Below are 19,303 nucleotides of genomic sequence, written 5' to 3' on the forward strand. Positions count from 1 at the left end.
AAAATATCCACTTAACATTTTCCAAGCCTGCAATTACCAGTTTCCCACTTTAACTAAAAACAGCATTCAGCAAAGTATCCTGTTCTACCCTGAAGATCTACATATTCTTATTTGTACACTCATGCGGATAACAACATAATCCACATAAGTATAAGGGCCTTGAACAAGGCCACTGTAAAAGAACTTACAAGAAAACTAAACAATTTCCACACTGCACTAAGATAAGTGTGTGATATTCCACAGCTTGTGCACTCATTAAAGTCGCGTTTATATGTTAGGACTGCTGTACGCCAATGTTGCTTCTTAACTTGTAGAGCAAGTCGAATATGATATGAAATGTGCGTTATAAATATGACCCATTGAATACTTACTGACTGAATTAAGGATTGGACTCAACAACAACAGTATCGTTGCTTCTATTTTCAATAGCTACCTATTCCATTTAATCTAAGAGAAAGCATGGCTACTGTACTTAAATGTCTTCTCATTGTCATGTAGCATAATTGCCTTGCCCATTTGCTATAATTACAGTCAACTATTGAACTCTAAGCTTCTGAGTGTCCTATTTATTTACTTGAAGTCTAATCATTACGCACAGATGCTAAGAAGCCCGTCGGTAACCTAATGAGCACAAATTATATTACACCTTTACATATATATTTACATTAGATTAGTTAAATTTGAATCCCAAGCTATTTGCTAAGCAAGCAATGTGAAATTGTAACGATTTGTTGGTCGTATGGCATATAGGATTTCTATATGAATCAATCTTAAATTTGACTTGACCTTTAATTATGCTCATAGACATTTACAATACATTTATAATTTAAATGCTAGTTTCAATATGTACGCATTGCAATTTAATATAACAACACAATCCTAAAGCAAATATTATTTTATATAATTTATTTTATTTATATTGCAGAATTTTTCACCATCGCATTGTATATTTACTTTGTTTGTCTGTGGCATTTTTTTTTTTTGTTTCATTCTTATTCGTCTGTGAACAGAATGCAAGTTTTAATATGCATAGCTCTGTGTGCTGTATGTGTAAGGATATGTGTTGTTTATGTGTGGGTCATATGTGTGCCAGAACGTCTGACTTTGGCATCGTTCTTACAATGTAAAAGGAGCTACACAGGCACAGAGTAAGCTGGAAACGGGATTCACCGGAGAGGCCTTATTATCACTTTGGAGTGGCAGCTGAAAATATGGTTCAGATTAAAACTTATGTAACTATGCGTTTTTAATAATAAAAAAGTTCTTAACGGGTCAAATCCAACATGAAAACTTTAATTAGACTAATAAAAATGTCTGATTTAAAATTCTGTCGATAGCAATCTTTTTAAAAATCCAGACTGATAATTTACTTACCAATCCTAACTCAAATTCCGCTCTTTTATCTACCAAAACCAAATCATCAGATGTGTCGAGGATTTACAATAACTAAGATATGTGAAATTGACTTTGATAAAATGGATAGGAGATTACTGCAATAAAATTTATTTTTTCGGACAATATCCGTGCATAAAAAGTGACAAAAACTGCGAGGTTTCTTGACTTTCAACTTTTCGTGGTTTTGTTTGCGTTATATTTTGCTGACGATGACTTCAAGTAAACTTATACGGTGGGGACAGTTTTGACTTTTGTGGTTCGAAACGTAGTGATTTATAAGCTGTTGTGCTGGCAGTCTAAAAACTAACCACTGACAACTAAAACACACAACGTAAAGAATTGTGGTTGACTGTTGAAGAAGTTAGGGTGTATTTCTGCATATAAAAAATCTTGATGAATTGCCTACATCAAGATTATGGTGAAGTTAATTTAAAAAAAATTTCAGCAAAAGCAACTTTATATAATTTTACAGAAGGATCTCCATTGAGTATATTAAATAATGGCGAACGGGTTTCTTAACATAGTTCTTTAGAGCATCCCAAGATCTCTTGGCCTGTAATGAGTTTCATTTATTTGGCTCCTTGCTTACTTTGTATTTTGTTACTGCTGTTTTTCGTTACTGCTCCTTTATTCTCTACCGCAGTTCTCGCACCGTGTTTTCCTGTACACATTCCGTGAAAGACACAACAACGTGCAGGGCGTACTGACAGCTCCAAGAAGGATTTAAAAACTTTCTGCGCTCTGGCAAAACAACACGTGGGACACATTCTTGTTGTGTTGCTGTTGGTATCCTTGTTGTTTTGGTGGAACTAAATTATATTTGTGTCAAGAAAAGGGGTCTGACTGGCATAACGATCTTCCCAGCTTGCATAGTAGTTTAAAAATGTTGAAAGGCAACCATAAGGAGCTCTTAAACTGCAGGTTAGCGAAATATTCTATATTATTTAAGTTTCTGATAGATAATGTAAGTAGACGAGTAAGTAAGAAATTAAATTTACAGAGAATTTCAATGGAATGTGGCAATTTTACGTTTTGCTTTGCACACTCTTTTTTTAATTAATTATTTCCCGTTCCCTGCATTAAATTCTGTAATTATGTTCATACTCACTGAATAAGTACATCGACATGAAACTATTCTACCAATACATTTGCCCTAAATAAACATTGTATTTTGCACATCAATTAAAGAAGCAATGCAAATCAATTTATTAATTAAATGCATCATTGAAAATTGTTTGATTACCTCAAAGATTCTATATCACGTGCCGCGCTTGTGCGAATTTTTGCCACCTAGCAGAGTGTAACATAATTACTATTTCTACTGATTTTACGAAGTTTTGTAAATAAATACATTTGCTACATTTGAAATTCATTTGAATTTTTTTTATGCACATTTATAATTCAGAAACAAAATTATTTTCAATCATAAGTTTATTGAACAAAGCATGTTAATTGGCTTTAATTTAAATTTGCAATATTATTTCTGTTAGGGTACTATTGCCCGCACGATGCAAAAATACTTAACATATTTAAATAGTTGAATTATGTGAATTTGGTTATTGGTTGCAAAAAATCGTGTCCATTTTATGATTTAAAGCTTCATCTTAGGGTTAATCGAAGCGTATTACTCATACGCCACGTGTCATGCAAAAATCACACCCTGAAAGATAATCAGGCGAATATCACAAGTGTTTGCCAAAATTTATTATCCCTTTGAGGCCACTTGCTACTCATCAGACACACCATCAATAAAGGGAGGACCCTTGTGAGCGGACATCACTTCAATTCAATGGTTTGTCATAAACTTTGTTTGATAGCAATCATTAAATCTTTGCAGATAACCTTAACAACCACAAGATTTACTACCTCAATCTGATAAAGTTATTCATAATATTTATAACAATATAAGTATGTACATATGAAAGTAAATGTTTAAAATAAAAAATATATCTAAATATTATTAAATATGTATGTATTATTTGTAACAGGACTCATAATTAAGTCACAGACAGCAGTGACATTTTTGACATTTTGAGCGACAGTGTGAATAATTAAAAATCCCAATGCTTTTAGTAATTTGTTAAGCGAAACATTATTTATTTTATCAATATTTACGACACCAGCCAATTTTTAAACCTATAAATAATAAATTAAAATAAACTTGTTTTATTAAATAATATACGTATTTTTACAGTTTTAGCAGAAACCTTGTGACAAAAATTAATAAACACCGCGCAGCATTTGGCTTTAATATTGTTTACCTAATGACTTTAAATATGTAAATTCTCTTTTACTAGGCGTGCAAGGATTCACAATATAATTAGAATATCATTCCTCAGCAATTAAAAACCACCGTTACAATAACATGGCAGGGAATCGAACACAGTTTATTACATACTTATAATCTAAACTTGCATAATTAAGTCCTATAAAAATTGCAATATAGAAGTATTCGTAAAAAAAAAATGTAGTTCAAAGTATATTTGAAAAAAAAAAATCACTTCATAATCGATTTTGGTTAAAGAGTAGATATAAATGTTGTAAGCTTAAGGATATTTACGTAATTTCATTTTTCAAAGCGCACATTCACAGTCTGTACTGCATTAAAACGTAAGCATAAAGATTTTGCTGTACACTTTATTTACAGAACTTTTGAGCGAAGGAAAATTTTTGGACGATAACAGATTTCTGTTATAGAAATTCAGGATATGTTACTCTGTAAGCATTTGGCTTGCAACATGTTTTACTTTAAGACTAGTCAAAACAGATGACGCCCGGACAAAAAACACAGACCTTGATAAAAAAAAGTCTTTATTTTACGACAATTTTTGTCATTACTAATTGCAGCTATATAAAGCTTTAGCAAAGAAAACTGATTTATTGATAACTCGGCCAAAAGAGTCACATTTAATGCGTCACCACATGTGTTTTTAAAAAACATGTTTTGCGGTCTTAAATAAATACTGTTTCTTTGTCATTTTTAATATCTATAAATTGGGGGACAAATACGAATTGAAGTCAGTTCAGAATTCGCAGTTACCAGATTAAACATGAAATTGATTTTAAATATTCTGTTTGTTGTACTTGGCCTGTTAATCCAGCTTTCTGTAATTGGAGTTAACTCCGAGGCAATGCCATGGAATCCATCATACGCGCTTAAGAGACACACTCAAGTAGTGCCACTTTCGAAGAATTTAACTGAGGTTTGATTAAATCAGAAAACTTTGACCTATATTTGAATGTTTATCATAAATATTGAATTTTTTGTTTCATTGATTTTAGCCTCAGCGACAGCAGCTTATGGAGCTCTGTGGTGGCAATGGCTTAAAATGCACTCGTGCCGAGCAGTGTTGCTCCCTAAAATGCTTAAAGTACTCAAAAACATGTGTACTTTAAAACGATAAGATGCATAGTTCTATCTTAAATGAAGCTATAAATCTATGACAGAATGCATAAAAAATTTTCGAATTCATAACGCCAGAAGCGTCCAATAATTACTTTCTTTCCCGAGCTGTGCATATAAAATCAAAATTACTTAAATATTCCCCAGGCCACTCTTGACATGACAGCTCCGACATGTCCCTACTGCTATGAGGGTAGATTTTAAGTCAAACTGCGCTTTGTAAATTTTTGAATTTTACTTTTCATAGTAAATATGAATAAATAAGAAACATCAAAATGCTTTTTTTGGCTTTGAAAAAACTTCAAATGATAGCTTAAAATATAGGTATTACTAAGATTATTTTTTTAATCAACAGCACTTTGACTGCAATGGGAATACTATATTCTACATCAAATTAATTATTTAAATTTTTTGGTAATGATATATTGCTGTTAATAAACCTTTTGGGAAAATTTAAAACAATAATTAAATTTTACTGAAAATTTCAAAGACTGTGCTTATTAAATAAAATTAAACATATTTAAATATCATAAATATTCTAAAGGATTGCCTCATAAGAACAAGCATTCTGTAGTGAGAAACTCCGTAGGGGCTCTGAGCTCTTTATTAATCAATTGCCAAATGAGTATTTTAAAATATGTAGATGTTAGAATCCACTGTACAACTGTACAACACTGATTCCTATTGAGACCGCATCTTTCTATTGGGCTAGCAATGTTGAGGCTCGGCTGTTAAATCTTCTTCATGGTTAATTTTTCGTTTCCAGCGTTTTTCTTTCCATGACACGTCAGTATAATGCACACAGACTCAGTCGGCTGTCTGTCCTTCATGTCCTTTGCTGCGGTTATCTTTGACTTATCTTTTCTGTAATTTGTCTTTATGCATTCCTTTCGAGTGTCTTGCCTGCTACTTTGAGTAGCTGGCGACCTCAAGATGCGGTCGTTCTCAAATTGACTGCATTTTCAGTTCAGATAATGCAACATGTTTCTTTAAACTTTGCTTGATGATTCTTTATTTTTATTATTTCTATTAAATGATTGTATTGAAATAATAACTTTATTAATAACTTTGGTCAGACAAGGCGTAAAAATTACTAGCAATTCAGAGGTTGTATAGGATATATACTAATTAAAATTGTCAAAAAAAAATAAGAGATCAAATTGAAATGCTTTTGAAAACCCGTCTAATTTAAAATGTTGTCTCTCAATGCCAATGAGGTTGCATCCAGCGGAGCTTACTACACTTAAATCATAAACTTTTATTTAAAATTGTAAACTGTGTCATATGATTTGTGGCTGATCAAAGTTTATTTTTTTAAGGCGCTTAAACTTTTCAAGTACAACCAAAAATCTCATTGGGAACTTTTTTGGGCCTACAATACAAAATATTTAGGTGTACCTTCTTTCTGGTCTTTCAGAAATCGTGTTTAATGCTATCTAAATTTAAAACCGCTTAGGCAGACTCTATCAACAGTTTTTCAAAGATAAATATTAAAATTATCATTCCCTCAAACTGTAGCCTAGCACTTTTATGGTGCACCCAAATGCACTTAAAGCCAATGCTTAAGGCCATTTAAAGCAATGCACGAGTAAATGCTTTGAATATTTTAAAATATGAGAAAACTCAACATATAAATGTTAGAATAAAAATTTTTTGATAACGAGTATATATAAACTAACGGAATTTAATTTTTAAATAATTTCATTCACACCTCAACCAAAATCAACTTAAAGCAGTGTATCCTTGACTTGAGTGTCTAACCAGCCACCAAAATTTAATAATCTGCTTTGGTGCACTTTTTTCTGGCATCTCCATTAACAATTTATGCTCCATTCAGTTAATTAATTTATTTAATTGCTTTATAGTAAATATTATTGTATGCCATATATGTATTTAATATCCTGATGTCGTGATGTAACTAGAAATAGAAAAGACACTGAACAACATTTCTGTGATATATTCAAGGGTAATTTCTCTTTGCTCTTTCATACTTTTTACCACAATGTGAAATTGAATGATGGTGTTCAACAGTTGTTATTTATTGTTGATAGTGTTGGAAATAGATGTCGGCAATTCATTGCCATTCTGTTGAGCGTTTGCTGTTGTATAATTGGTGGGATTTATTTATCGCTATTTCTCATTGTGAGCTTATTTATATTTAAACGAAAATTATTTCTCAACATGTGTGTTTCAGTGAATTACAAGTTCTACAAGTACTCCAAGAAAAATACCGCTACAATAAGGGGTGAAAATAATTTAAAGGAAAATTATTTTAACAAGTATTTGTTATATAAAATTTCTTATAAATAATGATACAACAAATTTAATTTGATTAACCGAATTATAAAATGAAAATTTAGTTTTTCTTAAAAATGTTTTGCTACTTTATAATAATGAAACTATCACTTATTAGTAATTTTTGCTTGCAAGACAGAGCATGACTTTAGAATCTGACGTAAACATCAAAGCCGTTTTCAAATAGAATGTCAGATAAATGTCCGACAGGTTGAATGATTGTTATGAGTACAAACGATTCGTCTTCTTGCTATTTACTCGTACACAGTACTCGTCCCTTTGTAAGACGAATAAAAAGAAATACGTGGTATGGGTATAACTGACGATGGAAACAGGCCGTGACCACAGTCACTTCATGTGGTTACCTGAGCCTATCTTACTGTCTGCCGCCTGTCAGGAAAGACCCACAAGCTGTGCTTGAAAATTATATTCTGACAAAAGTCATTTAACAGACGATACCAAGTGATGTCCATTGTTTCGGCCTGATTGTAAACACACGGGGCATCACGCTGTTGCCATTGCAAGCTCTTTTAGTTGGCATGTCGAGCTCTCCCTGTATTTTTGCCCAGAGTGCTTAGACAATTGTTAAACGTTGCCTCTTTTCCGGTAAATTGTGTGAGCTAAGCTCATAGCTAGAGGAATGAACAGATTGCAGTTGCACAGTGAACTCAAGGTAAGCACCACATATAACTAGAATCATTACAACAGACCTATAGTTACGCAACAGGCTTACACTATATTACATGTAATTACTATAAGAGTGTATGCCATTACTCAAGCTTTAATTGAGTTAATTTCAACTTTAAAAACAACGTTTTATATGCAATATATATGATTTTTTTCTTAGTGTAAATCATATAATATATGTTCGATAATTAAAATAACATAACAAACCCTATTTTCTTGTCCCCTGGGCTGAATCATGCCGACCCCAACTTTATGTCAATGTTCATTATTGCTCAAAATCGTTAATTTAAAGCAGGTGCCATAAAAATAGTACATATAAATCAGAAGTGTATATATAGTGAATATACTACATATGTTAATAACAATTTTATTCAAGTACATCTTTACATAAATATAAAATCAATAAGAATTTGACAACAATGAAATAGAAATAAATAAATTATTTCAAATCAATACAAACATCACAAATTGTCAACTTTGAGCACGTCTGTGCGTCTCCACTTAAAAAGAGAAATATGGTCATCATTAAGGGAAGATATTTTGTTAGTTGCACAATTTGTCAGAGTCAATTTTAACATGACAAGCACAATTCAAATTCTCAAAAAGGATAAGCTTAGCCATGTAACATCTGTGAGCCTTTTTCTAATCAAAATATCATAATCAGTTGAGAAAAGTATGCTTTGCTAGATATACAAATAAATGGCAGTGATAAAAGTAAACAGAAGACCGAAAAGCTGACAGACTTAGGGGTTTGTTATAAAATTAGCATATTTGCTCCTTGTTGGTTGAGCAAGCTCTGCAAAAATGGGTAAAACATTAAAGCTTTTATTATTATTAATATTAACGATTGAATAGTTTAATTTTAGTTACCCTAGTACTAAATATTTTTTTTTTTTTTTAGCTGGAAGGAATATATGTATATAATTTTTTAAGTTTTCTTTTGTATCAGCTAAGTGCATCCCTGCCTTTTTTTCGCACCACTCGAACAGCGGGTGTAACAAAGTGATCAATAAATTATTCTGAGTTCCTTGTATGTGTAGCGAAAGAGGAAGTGCTGCAACAGCAATCGATTTGTCTTAGACTGTGGACACGTCCTACACGTCGTATGTGTAACAAGTGTGGCACATAAATTCAGAAGAAAACGCTAAGACCACAAAACAAATATAAACATGGACGAGGCAGTATAAAGTTTTCAGGACTCTTAAAAAATCTCGGTTTCATTCAGAGAACATGTTAAGCCTATGATACACTTTATAAAGTTAACCAACAAATTTAAAATAGTTTTTGTTTAATTAAATATCTTTTTCTTCTGTTGTGTTTGTTCTATTTTAAAACAAAATATTAGAGCATATAGGTTTGCTGTCAAAGCAAACACAAAAAGTGATGTCGACTTTAAAAATATTGTGTGCAACTCTCTAGTATATACAATTAAAAAAAAAAACTTAATTTTTCTATTTAGCAATTTCGTCATGTGCACATTCTATGAAAGACTTATAATCGTGCGTCTCATAAAGAGAATTAAAAAACTTTTGAAAAACAACACGTGGTGCACCAAGATTAATTGTTTTACAAGTCTCCTTTTGTTAATTTTTTTCATTTTCTTAAAAATTGGTACACAATTGTTAAGATATCCTTAAACAAATGGCTTCCTTACATAAATAACGAAATTTTATAAAGAATTTACAAGCCTGTAACCTATTTTTTATATAAGTTACAAAAACATGAATTACAATAACAAAGCAAAACGTGGCAACAGAACAATGTGGTAATTTTTATGGATAGTTGAGTTCTCCTTAGTATCCATTTTGCAATAAAAAAAAATACAATGGGAGAATGTATATTCACTGAAAATGCAAATGAAATGTTAATATTAAATCAACTCAAGTTCTGTAAACAAGACAAAAGCTTTAAAGACCAAAAACATTAACTCAAGACTGTAGTTAGTTAGATTTAGGTCCGGTTTTTCAATGTCTATTTAAGATAACTATTTGATAACTGTTTGATAACTATACAACAGATATTTTGACGTTAAATGTATAGAAATTAATGTCAAATTATAATTAATCTATTTTATAAAATTTAAGGAGACATTGAAAAACCGGCCTTAATTATTAATGCTAATCTAAGGAAATACATATTTTAATCTAATACAACTTCAATAACTGACAACTGGCTGTTTTTATTTATTCTTATCCGCATCGGAGATCAGAGACTTTATACCGCATGCATGTCTGTGGTTATGAAATATGAACATCATGTATTCAAGATGAGTATGTTCTTGCCAAACATTTCACCTTAAATTACGCTTTCAATTTGTCTCAAATTCTGTATGTCTCCGTGTCGCTGACGTGAATTACGTTGCTCTTTGAGCTGTTATCAACTGTTGAGTTGAGTTGAGTGGACTGCTGCGCAATGCGTTAATCAAATGTCAATTACGATGCGGATTCCAAAAATGAATGTCAGCAGCCGCGGCTAGAACCGAGCCTAGCTTGCTGACATCGCACCAATTCCAGAACTCTGTCCATTTGTATTCTCTTTTTTCCCCACGATTGACTCTCGCAAGCACAGATAAAGACAAGCTTTGCTCCAGTTTGCCATTGCCGTCTACTTTTACCAATTTTCTCTCTTTTGCCTATTTTATAGCCGCTTTTAGCGCCCTGCCAAGAATCCTGTCTGTCTCCATAGTATGTGACTGAGCTCTTGCGATAGTGCTTTTTTTGCTATAGTCATTTTTAACCGGTACTTTTTGCGTTTTAGTTTTACAATTTGACCAGCTAGTAAAATTTTTTTAGATTCCATAAAAGTACCTGTTTATATTGACTTACATATTTTTAAGCTTTAAATATTGTTTTAGCAAGATAAATTTTCCAGTGAAGCATTTTTAACTGTATGACGAAATATTTCCAAAATTTTAAGTAAATTAAATAATGTTGAATTAAATACACCATTTATGTTTCGCAGTTTTCCTAAAAATGTAATGGTATTCTGACAGTACTGAAACAGCATTTGTACAAGATAGTCTTTTTTATCAACTTCCTGTTTAATGTGCATTTGATTAACTTGGCCAAATGTAAACCGGCAAACTCTTCATAACAATCAAAACTTACGATGCATTTATCCACTTCCTGCGGAATATAAAATTTAATGTGTAGGGGCATTCTGAATCTCGTAACATAACATCAAATGTCGCATGCAATTGAAATGCCAGACAAGGAGCAAAACTGCATCGACAGTGATTAAATTGAAGTTCGAGCGGAGCAGCCAACATGTAGTCGGGTATGGAAGTAGAGACAATAGAAATGTAAGCAAACTATATATATATACTTGTATACCATATATAATACTTGCTTTAAAGTATGTAACTGCATGGCATTTCCTTTTCGATTTTTTATTTAGATGCCTTGGTAGCTTTGACAATGATTTATTGCAGATATACCACATCATCAATTATAATAAAGAAGATTTCTTGTTTTGACATAACTCGGTTTAATTCCGTGAAAAATTCCATTGTAAAAGCTACTCTTAATATAAAGAATGGTCAATATTCATTTAATTTTAGTATTGTTTACTTTAGTTGTTGAGATTGCCCGTTACAGTCATTAAAACTACCAATTAGCGAATTGTAATATTTGTAATTGTTCGATATTCCGATGCCATTCGCTTGCCTTATTAGCATAATTGAAACATCATATATTTAAACAAGCAAATTAACTAAATATAAATCCTACATCCTTGCAGCTAGTTTGTTTGCTGTGAGAAATTCCAATGCTACTGCGTCATTTATATATAGAATGAATTATTGCTTGGAATAATAGGATAATTGGAGATCTGGTTTTTTTTGCATTTTAATAAAAACACGTAATAAAATCTTACAAGTCTCGCTTTTGAAGTGCACATATCCTGTTTCCGATTTCAATGCAAATTCCTGTTTCGTATATTTCACGTGTATAAAAGAATCATTGTTCTTAGTTCTAAAATCATGCCTCTAGGCGTGATGATTCCTGTTTGATTTATCAAATACATTAATAATTTAATATGTTCGTAATCTCCCGGGGTAATCATAACTGCTGCTGTTAAATATGCCTTCAATATCGCCATTTTTTCGGTTATTCCCTTTGTGCAATGCAGATATTCATTCATAAAATTTGTTCATTTCGTCCTTATCAACGTAGAAGCATAAAAACCAAATTAGTCCAATTTATGTTCTTCCGCAATTAATTCATAGCCGAAAATAGTTACATCGAGGATTTACGATTACAATCATTCTTAATATTTGACACTTGTTTCGGTTCAAATCGGTTTCCAATACAGATACTAGAAATCCGCATTCATATCTCATGATTTTAATTAATGGTTCCAATGAATGGGTATTAGATATTAAAAAATATAAGCTATTAAAACTATTAATGACCGACATCTCAGTTTCAGCTTACAACTGTGGTGCCTGCAATTATGACCTTACATATACTCTTAATCTGTCTCCAATTTCTATATACTTCTCTAAATCTGCCATCAACTAGTTGCAATATTAAAACTAGAATTAAATTTAATATAAAAAGACAAAAAACTCAATAACACGTTAGTTGAACGATCTTATTATGTTAGTGAATTTTTTACGTATGTTTCAAAACAGTTAAAAACGACTTATTCTGTGACTATTTTTTAATTCTCGAACTTTGTATTTCATCAAAATTAAAAAGATTTTTTTCAGAGTTGTTGAAATTTACTATTACGAATTTCTTACCCAAATGAATTGTTTAAAAACAATTTTAAAGTAAATCGTGTTATAATGCCTGTTTATTTCAAAGCCTGCTTGGTCTTTTGAAAATTTGAAAATTGAGCAGATAATTCCCCAACAGATCAATAGCTACTGTTCAATACTATAGTATTACAAAAATTACAATTAAAAAAAATACAATTACAATTAAATGTTGTTGACAACGTTTTGAAAAAAATTTCTCTTTTAATTATTAATTTCATTATCGCTTTTGTCATACATAAAACGTAGCTTGCCGCACGCAAAGAAAAAATTTTATAGCACTCATGATCGGAAAAGTTAATGCACAATTTAAGAGACACATAAACAAAAAATAGTAAATAATATATAGGCCAAGTGCTTTTAAAGGGTAAAGTTCTCACAATCGAATAAAAAGAGTAGTAAAAAAATGTTAAACATTAATAATCAATTAATAAATCAATCAAATATTTCCTACATTTTAATTGTGGTTCAAATATTTATCAGTAAAAGCTTTTTAGCAGGAATTCTGTTTATTTTCTAAGGGGGGTCATATTGCAAGGTGCCTCAGACGAAATTAAATATGTTAAGAATTAAAAACCATCACCATGTGTCACGTTCCGACTGCCACTTGTGATGTTGTCCTGATCACTTGTTATATGCCTATTAATTCCTGAGCTTTACGTGAAATCAAACTGGTAAATTTAATATTTCTTTCTACTTGCCACATGGTAAAAATATTAAAAACTGTCCCTAGAAAAGTTCTACAAAGAATACACTGCAACATTTTAACTTTAATTTCAAAATACATAAATTGTAAATTATGCAATTTTTAAAGGCGGATATTTGGTCTTTATCCCTATTTGCAAAATATAACAGTTATTATTGATTCATACTCTCGCAGCTGCTTATTTCCCCTTATCTTTTGGCACATCTCCTTGAGGAAAAGACTTCTTGCAAGGAACTGAGTTGCAAAACTTCTGAGATGTCGATTCTTCCTTAGAATTTGAATCGTCCATATCTTCCAGATCGTCGAACTTCGGAAGTTGATTTTCGTCAATCGAATCGCTGCTGGAAAGTGATAAGCTGCTTTTGTCTGATAGAGTGTCCCCCTCAGAATTCAGGTCAACAAATCCCTCCAAATCATCTGCAAGCGATGAGGCATAAAAGTGTTCGTTGTAATGCATTATTGAGCCCGAGTTTATCAATGAAAGAAGAATATCTTTTAGCCGAGTTGCCACTTGCTTGCGAGATTCCTCATCGTCCTTGGAATCACAAAAATCCGATAGCAGACTTTTATATGATACTGGTTCGATTTTATTACGTAGATACTGCACCACTTGTTCTTCATTTAGATTGTTGTCCATTATAAAAAATTAAAAAAAAAACTCTATCCTGCTAAAAATATATATTTCTACTATAAATGTGAGAATGATACTAAAATTTCTACAGTAAAAATTATATAATACAAGTCGGGGCTGTTTGATTCGTTTGGCAAGGGGCTCTTAGTTGACATAGAATTTTTATTACAACAATATTTAGAAGAAAAAAAACATTCAAGTTACAAACATGATACAATTATACACGAAATCTCAGAGAGCGCTCTAACTTTTTGCTGTCATATATTGTTCAGACTAGCAGGCTATGAAATGTTTTGTTTCGCTCTTACGCAAATAATTTTTGATTATCGTTACAAAGAAGTCTTTTTTGCGATGTTTATTGAAAAAATTAAATAGTAGTGTTTTCCTTTATTATAATAAAGAAGAGAATAAATCTAATAATTTCAATTTTCAAACTAAATTTTTAATTAATTAATTAAAACAGTGACTGAGGTAAACAAGAAGTTAGCAACAATCAAATAAATGAAAAACAAGAAGCATCAAACTAAACAAACCAAACCGAATCTCATTTGTGTTTCATTCACAGTGTGTTTCTGAGCAGCCAATTACTTCCTTCATGTGGTGCACCAACAAATCATCTCACACACACACACTCACACACACACAAACAACAAAAACGTACAATTTCGCGTAATTTATTTTCTACCTCCTGGCATCGACTGACAAATGAGGTGATTATTTGCCTTAAGCATTTTACGCCTTCAATTGTCAAGGATAACAATCAAAACTAAACGATGTCTAGCTGTTGACTGTGGAAATTAATTGAAAAATCTTCGTGTGTAAAGAAATTGCTTAGTGGAATTGTATTGTAATTAATTATATTTCATAATACAATTATGCAAACATGTCAAATTATTGTTATAGAATTCTTTAAAATATTTTAATTATTATACTTTATAAACAGGATATAATAATAATGCGAAAAAATTTACGTAAAGATTTTACTTGACCAATACACAATATATATAAAATGTATAATTTTATACCAAATTTTTAATCATTCATTATTGCTTTCCATTCTGAAACTGCTTGCAAAACTGTTAACCGGTTACTAAGAATTTTGTTCAAAATGATTTTTATCGCAACTGGAACACAATCCGCAAATATTTCCTCGAGCTATTGGCATTAATATTTCAAAAATCTGTGTGCAAGTTTTGAGCTATTCAAGACTCTTGTGCGAAGAAACAAGGGTGAAATGTTGTTGTCCTAGCAGCAGCATTGAAGAAAAAATTAGTAACTTGGCTCCTTTATATGCTCATACTTTGCCTCAAGGTATTTCATAAACAAGTTTTCCGCACATACTCGTACAGCTCTCAAAAGGGTCATCCAAGTGAGTGAAGGGCGGACCATAAATTTACATGGAAACTCTTACTTCGGCTTCATGGAAATGGCACAGTTATTGTTATAGTACTTGTAGCTCTAAACTTTTACAGAATTCATTATGAATTGTTGTAACTGCTTCTGTATAATTTATTGTTGTTAATTTTTAAAAACTTCTACCAGCTCTGGCGTGAATTTAAATATGTTATAATGAGTTTTTCCATATTATTTTTTTTTTTTTTAATTAACAATGGTCACGTTGTATCTATTTTCTGGACTTCCGACTTCAATTGTGTATTACAAATTTCTCATTTGTGGCAACCAGAGTGCAATCTATATTATTATAAACCTATTTTAATATTTTGGTAACCAGCTTTTACGCACTGAATATTTTTTGGTCATGATCAAAGGTATGTAATCTCAGCTATGTTTCGCTGATTTTTTAATTGATATTTGGAGAGAAAAATTTAAGTTTATATTGGAAAGCAGTAGATAAACTATCATTTACTTTATATAGGGACTCAATTGCACGACGTGAGCCCATGACTTAATTGAAACTCAAGTTTGCATGCTCTCATAAGTTCTCTATTTTTTTTCTAACAATAATTTCAGATTTTGAAACAAAATATCAGCGTATGTCGTGACGTGTCTGAAAAATAACAGAGAGTTGCCTTGAGGCCATCAGCTCATGTTACCCAAAACTTAAATTCGAAAAGAAACAACCAGCGTTCCTCAATTATGATTAAAAAAAAAAAAGCAGACAGACACTTCAAGTAAAATGTTGACTTGTGTCAACGTTAGTTTATCATTGCAATAATCATATTTAATTTCTAATTCAAGTTAAAGCTGCTCTTCAATTTGATTAAGCTAAACCATAAAACTTTTAAGCAGAAGAAGAATTAAATCAAATTTTTTCTCAACCCAATAAAAACACCACAAGTGCCAGAAGTGCTCCAGAATCTGACTGCTTCCCAATTTTATAAAGGTTATTAATCAAAACCCAAAAGCAATTTTTCAGCACTGACATTAACTTGATTGATTTTCCGCGGCCAGCATGCAATGAACTGTTAAGCAAATTAAGCAAAGTTCAGTCAATCCGCAAATACCCAAATAAATTATTGGTTTTAATGTCAATTTTACATATTAATGACTGATTAGTATAATTTCCAGATCTAGGCTTAGGCTTAGTTAGAAATATTGTTGTTGCCAAATGTTCTTCAGCATCAGGCTGACTATAAATATAATAAAATTCTTTTATTAACTTGACTGACTTTGCTCTAAATCTCACAAGCCTCCATGGAAAATGACAACAAGAATCCTGGAAATGCGTAATTTAATCAATTTATCGTCTTTCTTACGAGAAACGAAAGTGTATTAATAACTAAGGATTAACGCTATATTTCGTATCTAATTGATTTACAAGCCTGGTAAATATCAATTTACTTATAACTTTTCTCTACAGCTCTCAAAGTGAAAATAAATAAAAGTACTTGCAGCCTGAGCATGAGCAAACAGAGCGTAAACTTTTCTCATAAATAATCTCGATACACATCATAAAAGGATTTATTAAATTGACAATACCAAATTGGATTATTAGATTTAGACAGCAAAAGGTGCTGCTTCAGTCCGTTATTCATTTACCTTTGATGTAACTTAATACACAATAAACGGAAGTAAGATGAGTTTGAATTTAAATTTATTAAAGTGTGCATTTTATTTATGTACAAAGGATATATTTATAATGAAATTATCAAACCTTTTATTGTAAAAACTGTCAAGTAGAAATAGATTATTGAAAGATGGAAATTCTGTGAGGTTTTTCCATTGTATAGTTCAAGCAGCAGAGTGGCGCAGTGGAAGCGTGCTGGGCCCATAACCCAGAGGTCCGAGGATCGAAACCTTGCTCTGCTATTCCTTTTGTATAATTTTGCAATATTTGTGGGTTAATTAGAATGAATGGACAAAATATTTAAAGAAACTTAAGTTTTATTTAAAATGTATGCAAAATTAAATAATAGCAGAGCAAGGTTTCGATCCCCGGACCTCTGGGTTATGGGCCCAGCACGCTTCCACTGCGCCACTCTGCTGCTTGATTTTTCCCATGGCAAAACTTACACAATTTCCATCCGCCATCATTTCATCCAGTCAATTACCGAATTCTACTTGACAGTTAAGACATTGAAATGTCTTTAAATGTGGTAAACATATTTTCAATTTATATTTTCGCTTAAAATATATCTACAATGCCCGAAGCAAGTATAAACCAACTAAATGAAAACTTTTTTAACACTCTTAATGAGCATTTATTTGCCCAGTGGCAACTAAAATTTAAGAGGTGCCACAAAGTTTGGCAACCAAGCCGAAGGCGTCTGTCGAATTAGCAGCAGAAGGATAATTGTAAAGGGCGTAGATGTCCATAAATAAATTTGGAATTTGTGCTTTTATGAGAGTGAATTTAATTTAAAATATGTATTTTTCTTTACAAAATCAGGTTACATTTTATTGCAGCTCTCGAAACTTTAATATCAATAGAATTGAGTTCTCATAGTCGGTTCGTACTTATTTATTTGCTTACATAACATACATAACTATCTACAAGTAAATAAAATTTAATATTGTTCGCCACAAAATAGGATTTGTTTTATTAATGGACAAGAGTACATACACAACAATTTATAAAAGGAATGAAAAAAAAGTTTGCCAAGAAAAAAGAAGCATGTGAAAAGTCTTTTAGTGCAGTGAGAAAACAAGTTGAAAATATGGCAAGAAATTGGAACTGCTTTTATCAATTTTCCAGTATTATGCAGCCAATTAAAAGAGTTCCCAATTATCTTGGCCGCAAATGAAAAATGTAAAACTTATTCCTGTCTCAGACAGCATGTCAGTCTCATATTCTTTTAACATACAGAGTGACGTCTTTAGAAGTAGCAAGGAAGAGGACACAAATTCCACTAGGTTTACTTTTAAGTTTTGTTTATTTTAAAAACGTGCCCGCCGCCAACACATATTTACATTAAGTTGTGTAAGCTAATTAGCATCGAATGCACTTACTAAGATCTACAAAATGTTGCTCAAGAAAAATTAGTAATTTGTTAGTTAGTTAACTTTATTTTATTTTGAAGTCCTTGAAAGATTCCCAACACAATTTAGAGAACTATTCAAATGCAAATGCACGACATAAACAAAAAAAAAAATATAAAAAAAATTCATTGTTTGTACAATATTTTTCAAAAAGTTACTCCACATCTGTGAATAATACGGAAATTATATCAACACACTTAATTTTATTCAACTCAAGGTAATAAAAATAGTGGTCAGAACATTATATTAACATCCTTCCTACTAATTACTCGCTCAAAAGAATATTCAAAGGAAGCTACTCGATGTGGCTGTGGTCAACTGATGGTAAAAGCTTTCAATTTTGAAAATTAACTATGAATTTTGCCGCTGCTTTGGTATTTTTCCTTTTGCTCACATCTCTCCTTGGTCAGTCAGTTGGCCAACTTCTCAGCTGTTGACTTCTATTTGGCGATGTCTGCCACTGAAAGTTCGACATGCAATTAATTTTACTAATCTCTGATGCAACTAGGTTGCATTTTCTCGCCTGAAAATGTCGAAAATTCATCGTTACTGTCCTGTCGCACACTTTCCTCACATGCATGGGACAACCATGGCATCTGTTAGACCCGTTTTACGCCATTCATTAGCATAGAAATTACAAACTACGAGTATTTCGGCTACTGGTTGAAGTTGCTCCTACTCTAAACCAGACTCAGTATCATTTTTGTTTGAACCTAGATGTCTTTTTCGTGCCAGGCAACCGAACAACCACTGAACTAACTGCATTAACTTCCATGACATACTTTGTCACACATACATTACAAATACATACAATGTTGTTGAAGTCTAGATATACAAACATATTGTATTTAGTTGGTGGGTTGCTCCAATTTACTGTGGGTTATATACGGCAAAATAATGTACGAGTATAATTGCCATGAACTGAAATTATTGGCAAGTAATTGCAAGTGCACAAAATAACTGGAACAATATTTTTTTCACTAAATT

The 19,303-nt window shown here is 31.7% G+C and overlaps 1 long non-coding RNA gene and 2 other non-coding genes across 3 annotated transcripts; 2 read left to right on the forward strand and 1 right to left on the reverse strand.

The window, feature by feature from the left end:
- Positions 1 to 4,463: 4,463 nt before the first annotated feature.
- Positions 4,464 to 4,875, forward strand: LOC117781160. The gene is made up of 2 exons (XR_004617151.1): positions 4,464 to 4,598; positions 4,678 to 4,875. It is a non-coding gene; the product is annotated as an uncharacterized LOC117781160 (long non-coding RNA).
- A 12,199-nt stretch (positions 4,876 to 17,074) lies between these two features.
- On the forward strand, positions 17,075 to 17,146 carry Trnam-cau. Its single transcript has one exon. It is a non-coding gene; the product is annotated as a tRNA-Met (tRNA).
- Positions 17,147 to 17,250: 104 nt separating this feature from the next.
- On the reverse strand, positions 17,251 to 17,322 carry Trnam-cau. The gene has a single exon. It is a non-coding gene; the product is annotated as a tRNA-Met (tRNA).
- Between the last annotated feature and the right edge of the window lie 1,981 nt (positions 17,323 to 19,303).

Source organism: Drosophila innubila (assembly GCF_004354385.1).
Source record: "Drosophila innubila isolate TH190305 chromosome 2L unlocalized genomic scaffold, UK_Dinn_1.0 4_B_2L, whole genome shotgun sequence".
Lineage (NCBI taxonomy): Eukaryota > Metazoa > Arthropoda > Insecta > Diptera > Drosophilidae > Drosophila > Drosophila innubila.